The sequence below is a fragment of the Bubalus kerabau genome, chromosome 8 (genome assembly GCF_029407905.1).
Source record: "Bubalus kerabau isolate K-KA32 ecotype Philippines breed swamp buffalo chromosome 8, PCC_UOA_SB_1v2, whole genome shotgun sequence".
In the NCBI taxonomy this organism is placed as follows: domain Eukaryota; kingdom Metazoa; phylum Chordata; class Mammalia; order Artiodactyla; family Bovidae; genus Bubalus; species Bubalus kerabau.
In genome coordinates, this window is record NC_073631.1 from 112,789,491 (window position 1) to 112,803,997 (window position 14,507).

The window sequence follows — 14,507 nt, forward strand, 5'->3', positions numbered from 1 at the left end:
TAACATTTTTGCATGTCCGTTTAAAACCATCCGACCTGAGCGATCACCCTCTAGGAAGAGTTTGTTTTGCTCACTATATTTGTTGGGCTAACCAATGTTAAAGACTGGGTGTAGAACTAGCAAGAAAATGCTTTATTAAAGTTTGTTTTATTTAGCAGGCTGTGCAGACTGTGTTTAGAATTCAGGGAACCATTTAGCCTAGGTAAATGTTATCATGTGTAGATAGAAAAGCAGGACAGAATGATGGCAGAGAGGACTACTGGCACTAAAATTAAAGAGGGGGGGTGCAGGAAGATGGACTAAAGACCAGGTTCAATATGCTGTGAAAGTCATATAAGAGAATAATAGCTCTGAAAGAGAATGAGTGAGGAAGATGAAAAGCATCTTAAGGGGAAAAAGGGCTTCTAAGTATTCTAAAAGAAGTAGCAGTCAAAGAGGTCCATTCAGAGTCAGTACAAAAAAAGACCTTGATCAAAGGATACATGAACAGCTGAGAAACAGTTAAAAATTCCAAAAGAATTTGGTGATTACCTGTGGAGTATGCCCACATAATTGTGCTATGATTTGTTAAAAAACTTCAGTTAATAAAAGGCTAGAGAGTTCATTATAATATTTGGTTAGCAGGATTTCCTTTTTTTTATTTTCTCTGGTTATTAAAGTAAAAAATGCTCATTGTGGAAAACAACTTAAAGTGCAGAAAGATTAAAGAAAAATTCGATCTGCACTGACAGTTTATCATCACTGTTAAAATTTGTATTCTGAATTTTATGCCTCTGTTTTTAATGCAGTATATTTTAAGTCAATTGCATAAGTTCCAGATAGCATTACATTTCTGAATTGCAAGGAGATATGCTTTCATAATTTTTACCAGTTTATGGAAGCATATCTCCCTGTAATTCATAGTAGCAACACCTGGGTTTGGAACATCTTACAGAATTTTAACAATATCTGTACACCATTTCTTCTTTTTTTCTTTGTAATTTTGTGTGTGTGTGTGTGTGTGTATGTGTCAGTTTTGGCCCTTTGTAAACAAGAAACATTGTCTTGAAAGATTTCAGTCTTTCTCCAGGGCATCTTTCATGATGAACTGGGTAATATAGACCACAAAAGTAATGACATTACGTGCTACAGATCTATAAAAGAAAGGGATCTGAGAAGATCTGCTGCTGCTGCTAAGTCACTTCAGTCGTGTCCAACTCTGTGCGACCCCAAAGATGGCAGCCCACCAGGCTCCCCCATCCCTGGGATTCTCCAGGCAAGAACACTGGAGTAGGTTGCCATTTCCTTCTCCAATGCATGAAAGTGAAAAGTGAAAGTGAAGTCGCTCAGTCATGTCCGACTCTTAGCGACCCCATGGACTGCAGCCCACCAGGCTCCTCTGTCCATGGGATTTTCCAGGCAAGAGTACTGGAGTGGGGTGCCATTGCCTTCTCCGAGAAGATCTAATATGTGCCAAATGCTTTATATTCATTTTTCACTGCATTCTCACATGTAAGAAATAAAACCCACTGACCCATACCCGCAGAATAGAGTTGGAGATATGAGGCACAGCAAGGACCCAGCCTTTAAGGACTGTCTTGCAAGATTAGATGTTTGGTGAGCAGCCACACCCAGCATTGTTAACAGCAAGCATTTTATTCCCTAGCACTCAAGTCCCTCCCCCAGTTCCTCGTTGGCTGAGTACTATGGGGTGACCAGTCTTCGCAGACATTGCATAAACTTATTCTCTTCCTCCCTCTGGGCTGGCCTCCCTTTCATCTTGTTTCTCCCTTTCCTGTGCACTTACACCCATTCTTATGTTTTGATTCACCAATAGAAGCAGCCCCCCTTTCTTTGTCTGCCTGAACTTTCCAGCTTGGTAACCCTTTTGGTTGCCACATCAACAAGTAGCAACAAGTTATTATTCAAGCTAGCTATTTGTAGTTCCTCATTCTTAAGTCAGGAGTTTGAGTAGGCTCCAGGAGTTGGTAATGGACAGGGAAGCCTGGCTTGGTGCAGTCCTTTGGGTCACAAAGAGTTGGACACGACTGAGAGACTGAACTGAACTGAATTCTTAAGTTAGCCATTTATTCTTGAAAATGGACCATGTGGTGGTGGTTTAGTCACTAAGTCGTGTTAATGTTTCTTATGTCATAGAAGCATGTATTAATGTCAGATTAAAAAACTGAAGCCCAAGAGGTTACTTGTCTCTTATATTTTGTTTAAAATAATTGATAAGAATGAGAATCATAAGTCACTTCTTCTAAGTAATCCAAATGGTCACTGCCAAAATGCCCTTTTAAAATTTTGCATAGCAAAATTAGAAGATTCCATTACATTTGAAATAACAATGAAAACATACTAAAAATGCCTCCCACACCTGCTTTTCCTAACACTCTCTTCAGTTGGTGGGCAGCATCTTCATTCTTCCAGATTTGCTCAGACCAAAATCCTTGTAAAACATCCCTGATTCCAATACAGCAGCAAATCCTAGTACTTAGCTTCCAGTGCTGTCTGCCTGGAAGACACCATCATCTCTCACATGGAACGTGGCCATAGTTTTCTAATTGCTGTCACTGCTTCTTCCCTTAGTCCTCACTCCTTCAGTCTATTTTCAACACAGCAGACAGGGTGATCATTTTAAAATGCAAGTCAGATTGTCCCTCTTTTGTTCAAAACTTTGTAGTAGTTTCCCACTTTCCTCAATGTAGGAACTAAATCTTTACAATGGCTGCCAAGACCCTATTTTTATGACCAACCATATGCTCACTTCCAACTACCCGAAACTCAGTTTCTAACCCATCACTCACTGGCCTCAGCCAGACAATTTGTTAAGCACATCATTGCCTCAAGGCCCCTACCTGGAACCGTTTCTCCTGCACTCCACTCCCTACTGTTGTCAAGATTCATTCTCTTTTCCTTTAAGTGTCTGACAAATGTCACACTCTCAGGAAGGTATTTTCTGAATATCCTAATTAAATCCCAACTCTACACCCAGGCCATCCCCTGATCCCTTTTCCTATTTCATGTGTTCTTAGCACTTACTGCACTAACTTACAGTGTTTCTTTGTGCTTGTATGTCTCCTGCATGAAGATAAGGATTAGTTGCTGTTAATTAATTAGCACATGTAACCTAAAACAGTTCATCTCATACCTGGTAGTCAATCAAAATGAATGAATGAATATGATTCACTTAGGAGTAGTTTTAATTGGTTAAATGCTCTAACTGAACACATTCCCCCAAATTAGTAAGTAACAGTCATACCATTTTCATTAAATATGCTTCAAAAGCAAAAGAACAAAAGAACTTGAAGTTTTACCCTTTCCCCAAGGTTCATTAAACAGCTAAACACAGAGCTGAATGGGTATATCACAAAAGAATAACTAGTAACTAGCAATACTGAAACCAAGTTACCTGTCAGTTATCCAGATAATCAAGTTATTCAGAACACTTTACTCACTAAACTCAATGGAGAAACACCATTTAAATATATTTATAATGCACCCTGCTGGACTAGAAAAATGTTAGCAAAACATCTGTATTTTTCTGCTGGCGACAGATACACTCAGCTTCTTTTTGTCTAAAATCATGCTTTTTCCCTTTATTCTTCAGGGATATCTGGTTATAAAATTGTTGATTGATAGCTACTTAATCAGTTTAAATAAAGCATGTCCTTATCTCTCTGGTTGCAATTTTTTTTTTTTTTTGGTTGAGAATTTAGTGAATAAACTTAATGTCGCTCATTTGAAGGTATGACGTTTTGTTCCTAGAAGTTTTTTATGTTTTCTCCTTAATTTTGGTCTTTAGTAATTTTAAAATACACCTTTTTCCCCCTTTGGATTTGCTGTTTCTTTGAGATATGTAGTTCTTGAATTTGAGGTTTGACAGTTCTCTCTTTTAGGAAGTCCTCTTCAAATATTTTGCCTCTTTTCTTTGAGACCGCAATTGCACTTGTCTTAGACTTTTCCACCATATCCCCTACATCCCTTACAGTCTTTTTCACAGTTTTCCCTTTTAATCTTCATGTGAAGACCCTACCTATATATCTTGTGCATGTGTCCTCAGTCTGTCAGTCGTGTCCAACTCTTTGCCACCCTGTGGAGTGCAGCCCACCATGCTCCCCTGTCCATGGAGTTTTCCAGGCAAGAATACTGGAGTGGGTTGCCATGCCCTTCTCCAGGGGATTTTCCTAACCCAAGTATCCTGCATCTCCTCACTGCCAAGCAGAATCTTTACCACTGAGCCTCCTGGGAAGTCCCATTTACATATGTTACTCAGATCTATTAAATATCTTTTGGTTCACTAATAATGACTTGGAGTGTGTAACTTCCACCATTATATTTCTACTTTAATTTCTTAATTCCAGTATTGCATTTTATTATTGCTAAAATTAACTTTATACAGCTTCTAATTATCTGACAAATTTCTCTATCTTGTCTTTCAAGTCCTTAAATATATTATTTCTGACTATTTTACAAATAGTATCTGAGAACTCAGTTATTTGCATTTACTGTGTCTTTTTAAAAATTTTCTTGTATTCCTTTTTTTAATTTAAATTTATTTATTTTAATTGGAGGCTAATTACTTTACAATATTGTATTGGTTTTGCCATACATCAACATAATTCTGCCACGGGTGTACACGTGTTCCCCATCCTGAACCTCCCTCCCTCCTCCTTCCCCATACCATCCCTCTGGGTCATCCCAGGGCACCAGCCCTGAGCATCCTGTATCCTGCATCGAACCTGGACTGTCAATTCGTTTCATATATGATATTATACATATTTCAATGCCATTCTCCCAAATCTTCCCATCCTCTCCCTCTCCCACAGAGTCCAAAAGACTGTTCTATACATCTGTGTCTCTTTTGCTGTCTCTCATACAGGGTTATCCTTACCATCTTTCTAAATTCCATATATATGCATTAGTATACTGTATTGGTGTATTTCTTTCTGGCTTACTTCACTCTGTATCATAGGCTCCAGTTTCATCCACCTCATTAGAACTGATTCAAATGTATTTTTTTAATGGCTGAGTAATACTCCATTGTGTATATGTACCACAGCTTTCTTATCCATTCGTCTGCTGATGGGCATCTAGGTTGTTTCCATGTCCTGGCTATTATAAACAGTGTTGTGATGAACATTGGGGTACACATGTCTCTTTCGATTCTGGTTTCCTTGGTGTGTATGCCCAGCAGTGGGATTGCTGGGTCATAAGGCATTTCTATTTCCAGTTTTTTAAGCAGTCTCCACACTCTTCTCCATAGTGGCTGTACTAGTTTGCATTCCCACCAACAGTGTAAGAGGGTTCCCTTTTCTCCACACCCTCTCCAGCATTTATTGCTTGTAGTCTTTTGGATCGCAGCCATTCTGACTGGCATAAAATGGTACCTCATTGTGGTTTTGATTTGCATTTTTCTGGTAATGAGTGATGTTGAGCATCTTTTCATGTGTTTGTTAGCCATCTGTATGTCTTCTTTGGAGAAATGTCTATTTAGTTCTTTGGCCCGTTTTTTGATTGGGTCGTTTATTTTTCTGAATTGAGCTGCAGGAGTTGCTTGTATATTTTTGAGATTCGTTGTTTGTCAGTTGCTTCATTTGCTATTATTTTCTCCCATTCTGAAGGCTGCCTTTTCACCTTGCTTATAGTTTCCTTTGTTGTGCAGAAGCTTTTAATTTTAATTAGGTCCCATTTGTTTATTTTTGCTTTTATTTCCAGTATTCTGGGAGATGGGTCATAGAGGATCCTGCTGTGATGTATGTCAGAGAGTGTTTTGCCTATGTTCTCTTCTAGGAGTTTTAAAGTTTCTGGTCTTACGTTTAGATCTTTAATGCATTTTGAGTTTATTTTTGTGTATGGTGTTAGAAAGTATTCTAGTTTTATTCTTTTACAAGTGGTTGACCAGTTTTCCCAGCACCACTTGTTAAACAGATTGTCTTTTCTCCATTGTATATTCTTGCCTCCTTTGTCAAAGATAAGGTGTCCATAGGTGTGTGGATTTATCTCTGGGCTTCCTATTTTGTTCCATTGATCTATATTTCTCTCTTTGCACCAGTACAATACTTTCTTGATGACTGTGGCTTTGTAGTAAAGCCTGAAGTCTGGCATGTTGACTCCTCCAGTTCCATTCTTCTTTCTCAAGGTTGTTTTGGCTATTGGAGGTTTTTTGTATTTCCATACAAATTGTGAAATTATTTGTTCTAGCTCTGTGAAAAATACCGTTGGTAGCTTGATAGGGATTGCATTGAATCCATAGATTGCTTTGGGTAGTATACTCATTTTCACTATATTGATTCTTCCAATCCATGAACATGGTATATTTCTCCATCTATTAGTGTCCTCTTTGATTTCTTTCACCAATGTTTTGAAAGGTTGTTGTTGAATCACGTGAATACACCGGGATTCTTGGCCCCCGGAGGAGAAGAATTCAATCCAGGGCCAGAGACGAGGCTTGATCGCTCAGAGCTTTTGTGTAATAAAGTTTTATTAAAGTATAAAGGGGATAGAGAAAACTTCTGACATAGGCATCAGAAGGGGGCAGAAAGAGTACCCGCTTGCTAGTGTTAACAATGAAGTTATATAATCCAAAGAATATCTTGAAGTTGTAAAGACCTCATCAGACCTACTCCCATAATTTACATTTTAAGATAATAGTGTCCTCAGGCAAAATACATCCTTGTAAAGATCAAGTCTACTCCCATAATTAACATTTTAAGATAACAGAAGGTTGAATCCAAAGACTGTCCTTAGGCAGGATACATTATTGTTATATAATCCTAAGGAATGTGGAGAAAGAAAAAAAATTTGTCCTTTCTTCCTCCTTGAGAATTCCAGACCCCTCTCTCCTTGGGGACCCCTAGACTCCCTATCAACCTGCCTAGGAACTGACTCTCTCAGTTTTATAGTTTTCTATATGTAAGTCTTTGGTTTCTTTAGGTAGGTATATTCCTAAGTATTTTATTCTTTTCGTTGCAATGGTGAATGAATTGTTTTCTTAATTTCTCTATTTTCTCATTATTAGTGTATAGGAATGCAAGGGATTTCTGTGTGTTGATTTTATATCCTGCAACTTTACTATATTCATTAATTAGCTCTAGTAATTTTCTGGTGGAGTCCTTTGTTTTATGTCATGTCTTATGTTGTTGTATGTCTTTTTATACTTGGTCAGGACAATATATGTTAACATTTATAGATATATGCTGAAGCTCTTAATGCTATTATCTTCTGGTAATGAGGATTATTTTGGCTTCTGGCAGACAACTATTCTAGTGGGTTCAGTCTCTGTGAGCACTGTCTCATGCTGGGTTTACTCTTGTTCCTTGTTATCCTTTTAGGAAATAACTAAAAGCTGAGAATATTTACTAAAAGACTCATCCATCCTAGAAGGCCTTAAATTTTACTTTTTATTACCCCCACCATATAATACAATGGCAAAGTAATCAGTAACATTTAGTACTCAGTTACACTTTTTAAATATTTTCTGAAAGGAAAACAAAGTTATTTTTCTATGTACATCAAAAACACACTCCAGATTATGACAGTAACTGATATTGCAATATAAAGCTCTTTGAAACTAAAATTATGCAATAAATGGCCAGTGATTTATTAACTTCAGCATTGGTATTATTGTTGCATTGTGTGATTCTTAACAGTTCTGAATTGCTAATATATAATGGCCATGATATGGAAACTGTAACTGTTCATTTTAGCATTCTTTTGTCTAGTTGGGAGTTTCTTAAAACACCATATCTTAAGTAGCTTTTAAGGAACTCTATTTAGAGAATTGAATAGAGTTTATTATTAAAATATATTTATCATTAATTATTTCAGAAAATATGCTATAAAATTTAACAAACAATCATCCACACAGCTTTGTGTTAGTTGCTCAGTCAGGTCCAACTCTTTGCGACCCCATGGACTTTAGCCCCACCAGCCTCCTCTGGCCGTGGGATTCTCCAGACAAGAATACTGGAGTGAATTTCTATTCCCTTCTCCAGGGGATCTTCCCAACCCAGGGATATAACCCACATCTCCCACATTGCAGGCAGAGTCACAGATTCTTTACCATCTGAGCCACCAGGGAAGCCCCCAAACAGCTTTACACACTATTATTATATTCTGTTATAAGAATAAATTCAGATGTTAAATATATGATAAATCACTTAATCTTTCTGATCTTCTCTCCACAATGTAACTGGTATCACTTTGCACATCTGTCAAATAGTTTTATATGTATAGAGACAATGTAAATTAGATTTCCTTTGGCTTAGGTCATTCTTTATTCAAATCATTGCATTAACATAAGATGTAAATAATTTAAATGATAAATATTTAAAACAAAATTCATGGTAATAAGAAGTATAGACCAAGACCTTTGTTACTATGTGCTCTTCTTAACCTATACATGTTTATTCACATCACAGTGGGCAAAAGGGTTCAACTTCTGACCAGTTCTAGCTGATTGTAAGTGGTGACCTACACTGTTTTAAAGGAGAATCTGAAATTTTATCTATATTTCTGACATGGATGCAGGAGAGAGAGGTATTGAACAAATAAATGTGTATATTCCATCACTGAGTTCTTCCTCAGAATATTTGCCATTTGTCTTATTTCTGGGTTTCCCTGGTGGCTCAGATCATAAAGAATCTCCCAGCAATGAAGGAGACCTGAGTTCAATCCCTAGGGTGGGAAGATCCTCTGGAGGAAGGCATGGCAACCCACACCAGTATTCTTACCTGGAGAATCCCCATGAACAGAAGGGTTGGCAGGCTGCAGTCTGTCCATGGGGTCGCAAAGACTTGGACACGACTGAGTAAGTAAGTACAGTACAGTCTTATTTCTTAATTTATCAGAGTTCAGGCAGAAATGGTTCCTATGAAACTCCTCTTGTACAACTTATCAACCCATTTTTGCTCACCAACACCCCCAACTTGCTCTCTCCATCTCTCTGAGAGAGATCACTTGTGCTATCTGTGTTTTCATTCTGTGGGTTTAACCCTAAGGAGACCTTTAAAAGTGGAGACATATAATAGTTTTATATTGAAACTCAACTTCATACTGATCTGTCTCCATTACTTTATAACTTAGACTCTGAAATGAACTCTTAAAATTACTTTCTTCTTATCTGAACGATCTGGCACACTAAATGGCTCTAAATAATTAATTTTGAAAAGGAAAGTGCAGATAGTGAGCACACAGGAGTTCACAGGCAGAGCTGCAGCCTGGTCCCTGATAGAGAAAGATCTAATGAATTCAGCTGAGGTTCCCTCCCTCTGCATCTGAATCCTTCCCAACTCTGCTCCCTTCTAGCAAGTTCTTCATGGAGCCAGTCTCTGTCTTGCTCTCTCTCTCCCTCTCTTTCTCCCCCTGCTCTCTTTCTCTCTAGGTATCTTCACTTTCAGTAAAATCATAATCATTCATATTTCCTTTGATCTCCACTGATCTCAGTGTTTGTGTATATTAGTAACATATACAAATACAGTGTGTGTTGTTTTTCAGTCGCCCAGTCCTGTCTGACTCTTGGTGACCCATGGACTGCAGCATGCCAGGCCTCCCTGTGTGTGTATTAGTTAATATGCATTAGGCAAAATGTGTGCATATATTCTAACATACATAACAGAAATTCCATATAATTTGCTTGATTTACTAAGCAATTCTCAATTTGAAATTCTTAGGGGAGGAATTTTTTTTTTTAATTTGTGTTTTGTTGCTGATAGGAAGCGAAGCTTTGTGTGTTTTGTTCTCAGTATTTCAGACCCCACCTGAACTCCAACAATATACTTAAACAAACTTAATAGTTAATTCTTAAAATAACACCAAGAAGACAATGTCCATGAGTATGTGTGTGTATGTGCATCTTCAGTTCAGTTCAGTCTCTCAGTCATGTCCGACTCTTTGCGGCCCCATGAATCGCAGCACGCCAGGCCTCCCTGTCCATCACTAACTGCCGGAGTTCACTCAAACTCACATCCATCGAGTCGATGATGCCATCCAGCCATCTCATCCCCTGTCGTCCCCTTCTCCTCCTGCCCTCAATCTTTCCCAGCATCAGTGTCTTTTCAAATGAGTCAGCTCTTCACATCAGGTGGCCAGAGTGTATTGGAGTGTGTCTGGCTATATATTTAAAGGGGTTCTTTTCCATACACAGTGGAAGAAGATAGAGCTGAATCGATACAGGCAGGAAGAAAAATAAACAAAGCTGCTTGCAGGTGAGCATTACAGGAGGGGCAGGTTTGGACCTTCTTATTTCCAATGAGAAAAGAACACTTCAGCAGCCTTGTTGGGCTGAGGTAATCATTATGCCTTCAATTTCTTTTAATAAGCTGCTGTTTATTTTGACTTGATAATAATAGAAGATTCAAAGGTGTTAACAATGATATCAAGATTATCTGACCTTTCTTTGTCTATTTCCCTTTCATCCTCTAATTACTTCGTCCCTCCTCACTGACCTATCTTCAGTTCAAAATATGTTCTTTGGTAATTTGGCTAACTTCATATTTCACATTTCCTCCTCTAGAAGAAATATTAATAGCTCTGTCCCTTAAAGCAGAATGTGTGATGACATTTTAAAAATGCAAAAGTCCAGCAAAAAATTAAATGTTTGGAAAAGGTAAATCTTTGGTAATTGCTCCCAAACTGGAATGGAAGTAGATTTCCACTACCAAGCATATGTTTTGATTTTCATCTGGAAATGGGATTGACATTCAGGCAATACACACTGTGAGAGCTGGACCAATTGTTTAAAAGCTGAAATACTTTCATATTTGTTGATAAATTAGCTGCTGCAAATCTCCTGTGGTCCCTGCCATCTTGCAGCACTGCCACTTCCTCAGTATATCCCAGACCTCTCTTTAATCAGACTGGGTTCCCAGGTAGTACTAGTGGTAAAGAACCCACCTGCCAATGCAGGAAATATAAGAGAAACCTGTTATATACTTGGGTCAGGAAGATCCCCTGGAGAAGGGTGTGACAACACACTCCAGTATTCTTGCCTGGAGAATCGCATGGATGGAAGAGCCTGGTAGGCTACAGTCCATGGGGTCACACAGTCAGACATGACTGAAGCAACTCGGCATGCATGCACATGCTTTAATCAATCGTCAAGAAAATTGTAGAGAACTGTCTCCAGGAAGCCACTGTGTTTTACCAGCTGGAATGCATCCTACTTAGTTACTGGGCTTCCCAGGTAGCTCAGTGGTAAAAAATCCACCTGTCAATGCAGGTTCGATCCTTGGGTTGGGAAGATCCCCTGGGGAAGAAAATGACAACCCACTCCAGTATTCTTGCCTGCGAAATCCCATGGACAGAGAAGCCTGGTGGGCTACAATCCATGGAGATGTAAAAACAACAACAAACTGTTAAATAATCCAAACTTGAGTCAGCTCATGAAATCTGGCCACTTAACTCCTTCAGTCTATGTGGCACACATAGGATTTAGATTTTATTCTCCTTATGCCATTGCATTATTACATAAATTATTCAAAGCAGTAATTCTTTGATTAATTATAGCATCAGTGGATTTTGAAATTAAAAACAACCTTGATTGGAAAAAATAAATCATCCTCTGTCACAGGATGGAATATTAGGCCATGTCTAATAAGGGCCACTGTGTCTGCAGATATTTCCCTCTTTCTTTCGGACTTCACACAACCCATCACTCAGCCTGCTCTCCTGAGATCCTATCCATTTAGGAGGGGATAAAATATTCTGAAAGGAAAATACTGTCAGAAACAAAGACATATGAGAAAATCTAGCCTAAAGTTGATCTTCTTTCATTATAAAATCCAATTAAAACACCTAGGAAGGAGGATCAAGATTATAGAGGTAGAGGATGTGGAGTTCACCTTCCCCTACAAATGTAGGACATATGGAACAATTCTCATAGAAAACTAACTGGAAATGGGCAGAGAACTCCTGCTCATAACAAGGCTGCATGAAAGTTTGCATACAATGGGGGTAAGACAGGAAACAGAGCATCAGGTCAGGACTTGTACCCCTGGAAGGGGAGGAAGAGGAAGATTGCTCAGGCAGAAACTTGCCCTGGTGAGTGAGCTGGTTGAGCCACAGACTAGGTGTTCCAGTCCTGGGCCCTATGCAGAGGGGACAGACCTCCCTGGCTGCATGGAGAACCACTAGAAAGATGCAGGGCTGGGGAAACCTAGACTCTGACCACAAGGAGTGTACATGTACTGCTCACCAACAGACAAGACGGAGAGAGGTGTGCCCTAGAGGCTGGCACCTTGTCATCCTCCCCAATCCAAAATGTCTAAACACTCCAACCCCACTCACTTCACATTTCAGCTTGGCCCTGGATCTGGGGAAGCCAGAAACTGGGGGAAGATTTTGCCTAGCAACCTGGGAGCCTGGGTCATGGTCCAGGTTGAGGGGAAGTGGCCATCATTGGCATTTAATCAAACAGCACCCAAGAAGCAGCCCAGACCTCTGATGGCAGCACAGTCACTCAAACCCCTGCCAACATACTACAATCCCCACTCCCAGCCGGGCAAATACTCTGGTCCTGCCCACACCATGCCACAACCTTGCATTAGATCTGGGACAATCACAAGACGTGAAGAGAGATGAACCTGGGCCATGTCTGAGTAGAGCCTCAGACAGCTAAACAGGCAGCACATGTGAACTCTGTAAGCGCAGAAGCCCACTGACTTCAGCACCCTCCTCCTTTGCAGCAAATGTCTCAGTGTGGGAGAAGGAAAAACACTCAAAAGTAAAAGAGCCATATTGAGCCCAGCCTTCAAGATTTCTGTTTCAGCAACTTGGGAGCAGACCCTGCCATGACAGGGCAGCTGGAGATTGTGCCTCAGGAGAAAGAAAGTCCCAACTCACACCCAGCAGAGACTGTAAATCCTCCAACAGCCACAACCACTATCAAGGTGACAGCAGTCAGCACACCCTGAAGGAAAATTTGGCTGGTGTCCACATCACATCCAGCCTTCACACTAAAGACATTTGACACACACAGTCTACATAGAAATGCTCCTACATTTAAAAAAAAAAAAAAAAAACACTCATGAAGACCACAGTGGATAACTGTTTCATCTAAATTCACAGAGACAGAGAAATTAAGTAAAATGAAAAGGCAGAGCTACTATTCTCAACTGAAAGGATAAGAAAAAAATCCCTGAAAATATAATGCAATGAATAGTCTACCAGACACTGAGTTCAAAAAGTTTGTAATAAAAATAAATACTGAATTGAGAAAGAGAATTGATCTAAACACAAATAAATTTAACAGAAAACTAGAAATAATAAAGAAGGCCCAAATAAAAATGGATATTCAATTTCTGAGATAAAAAATACTCCAGGAGCAATGAATAGACAGCTAAATGACACAGGGGGTGCCTAAGGGATCTTAAAGATAGAATAATGAAAATCACCCAATCAGAGCAGTAGACGGCAAGACAAATTTTTTAAATAAAAGCAACATACAATTTTTATGGGAGTAATATAAGGTGTTCAGTTCAGTTCAGTTCAGTCACTCAGTCGTGTTCGACTCTTTGCAACCCCATGAATCGCAGCACGCCAGGCCTCCCTGTCCATCACCAACTCCCAGAGTTCACTCAGACTCATGTCCATCGAGTCAGTGATGCCATCCAGCCATCTCATCCTCTTTCATCCCCTTCTCCTCCTGCCCCCAATCTCTCCCAGCATCAGAGTCTTTTCCAATGAGTCAACTCTTCACATGAGGTGGCCGAAGTATTGGAGTTTCAGCTTTAGCATCAGTCCTTCCAATGAACACCCAGGACTGATCTCCTTCAGAATGGACTGGTTGGATCTCCTTGCAGTCCAAGGGACTCTCAAGAGTCTTCTCCAACACCACAGTTCAAAAGCATCAATTCTTCAGCAGTGTACCAACATATATATTCTAGGGTTTCCAGAAAAGGAGAGGGGACTTTCCTGATAGCTCAGTTGGTAAAGAATCCACCTGCAATGCAGGAGACCCTGGTTCAATTCCTGGGTTGGGAAGATCCCCTGGAGAAGGGATCAGCTACCCACTCCAGTATTCTCGGGCTTCCCTTATGGCTTAGCTGGTAAAGAATCCTCCCACAATGCGAGAGACCTCAGTTCAATCCTTGGGTTGGGAAGATCCCCTGGAGAAGGGAATGGCTACCCACTCCAGTATTCTGGCTTAGAGAATTCCATGGACTGTACAGTCAGTCCATGGGGTAGCAAAGAGTTGGGCACAACTGAGTGATGTTCACTGAGAAGAAGAGAGATCAAAAATATATTTCAAGAAATTATAGTAGAATACCTCCCAAACCTAAGGAAAGTAACAGATATTCAGGTACAGGATCACAGAGGGTCCCCCAAAATATGAAACCAAACAGACTCATACGAATACACGTCATAATTAAAATGACAGACATTAAAGATGAAGACAGAATTCCAAAGGCAGCAAGAGAAAAATAGTCAGTTACAAGAGAAGTCACAAAAGAATATCAGCTGATTTCTCTGCAGAAATATTGCAGGCCAGAAGGGATTGACATGATATATTCAAAGTCCTGAAA

The 14,507-nt window shown here is 39.6% G+C and overlaps 1 long non-coding RNA gene across 1 annotated transcript in view; it reads right to left on the minus strand.

The window, feature by feature from the left end:
- The window catches only part of LOC129659630 (uncharacterized), an 87,646-nt gene that overhangs the window by 25,754 nt on the left and 47,385 nt on the right, over positions 1–14,507 (minus strand). The gene's annotated exons all lie outside the window — the stretch shown is intronic.